We start from the raw sequence: 1,972 nt of genomic DNA on the forward strand, positions 1-1,972 counted from the left end.
TTCCCTCCACTTCGCCCGGCCTGTGTCACTCACAGCAGCCAGAGAGTTGCTTGTGTTCGAAGATGAGAGGATAACCTACTTACTTTAGCCCTCAAGACTGCCTCTCCAATGAGATGCTGTGAAAGATAACATACAGTCTATATAGAGGAAGATCACTTAGGCTGTTCTATTTTTTTTTAAAAAAAGATTGCTTCATAATCAAAAAACTTTGACCACACCATCTGTGACATTAAGCAAAAGCTCAAATTTACTGGTAAGATTGGGGCCTCAACCCCCTACCCCACAAAAAAAGTCAAAACTTGAGTTGCATATCAGAACTGATTTCATTATTTTAAAAGTTATGCCATGCCAATGAAAAAGCCTGATTTCCAGGAGGTGTGTGAATTCTTCTAATTCCCAAATGAAAAGGAAATCTCCTTTTCCAAGGAGTATCCCAGAAGAATTTAACAGCAGAGTAGAATGGGAAGCTCTGGGAAGCATGTACCTTGGTTGCGGGCACATCCCCAGTAGGAGGTGTGCGGGAAGCAGCTGATAGATATTTCTCTCTCATCGATGTTTCTAACTCTCTATCCCTCTCCTTTCCTCTCTGTAAAAAAAAAAAAAAAAATCAATAAAATATTAAATAAATAAATAAATACATTTATTCCATCAAAAAATTCCATCAAGGATCTGCCAGCGCTCGCTGATTTGGCTCAGTAGGTAGAGTAATGGCTTGCAGACTGAAGGGTCCTGGGTTTGATTCTGGTCAAGGGCACATACCTTGGTCGCAGGCTCCTCCCTGGCCCAGGGCTCTGGTCAAGGTGCATGCAGGGAGCAACCAATTGATGTGTTTCTCTCTGTGGGGACCTTATTCAGAGTACGCCAGATGCTCAAGGCCTCTCTGAGTGTGGGAATCTCAATTAGGATGTCCAAAGTCTATACACAGGTATAAGAGCAAGGACACAGTAATCTGTATGTACCCTGTGCAAGCGTGCCCTTCTATAACCCAAAAGACTGAGGTCACTATTTGGCAAGAAGCCTCTTTTGTCTAAGTTAGTATAAAGTTGTTACTGACCAGCCAGGACGGGGCTGTATTATGGGGAAGATGTATTAGAGCTGTGGGTACAGAGGCTGCTACTGCTTGTGGGAAAGATGTATTGTTACCTAGCTGGTATACAGCTATTGTATAGGACTTTGCTTTAAAGAACTGCTTCGTCTAGTGGTTCCTTGTTAGCAATGGCTACGTGGCCACTGGCTCCTACAATAAAGACTCTTATATACCCACAATATCTCATGGCTTCTCTGTCGAATACCTGACAGTTGTTGTAGTGGAGCAGGATGAAGGAACTGAGTCCCAACACTCTCACATCAATATTTCTCTCTGTCTTTCCCTCTCTCTTTCACTCTCTCTAAAAGTCAATGGAAAAATATCCTGGGGTGAGGATTTAAAAAAAAAAAAAAAGGATCTGCCAATACAAAGACTATAGTTAGGTACTAGGGGCTATGAAGGCAGATGTTCCATGGACTCCCATCCTCAGTTCTGCCCCAATTTTTTTCTATGGCAATAAGTGTGGTTCATTTTGGGTAGTAGCCACAAGGTAAGAAGTAAATGTATCACATGATCTCACTCATATGTGGAATCTAATGAACAAAATAGATCCAGAATAAAGCACAGAATAGACTGTCGAACTTCAGAGGGAAAGCAGGGGAAGGTGAGTGGGTGGGTGAGTGGGAAAAGATCAACCAAAGAACTTGTATTGATATATGCATAACCCATGGACACTGACAATAGGTGGTGAAGGCCTGGGATGGAGGGTGGTGGTGGGCTAGAAGGGGCCAATGGGGGGAAAAAGAGAGACATATGTAATACTTTTGTTGTGGGGTCGAACCCTGGAGTCAAAAATAAGACCACCAGAGGCTGCTGATTGATTAAAAAGCAGGCAAGGATTTATTGAACTGGCCAGGACGGCCGCGAGAGCACCACACGCAGGTG

The sequence above is a fragment of the Cnephaeus nilssonii genome (assembly GCF_951640355.1).
Source record: "Cnephaeus nilssonii genome assembly, chromosome: 6".
Lineage (NCBI taxonomy): Eukaryota > Metazoa > Chordata > Mammalia > Chiroptera > Vespertilionidae > Cnephaeus > Cnephaeus nilssonii.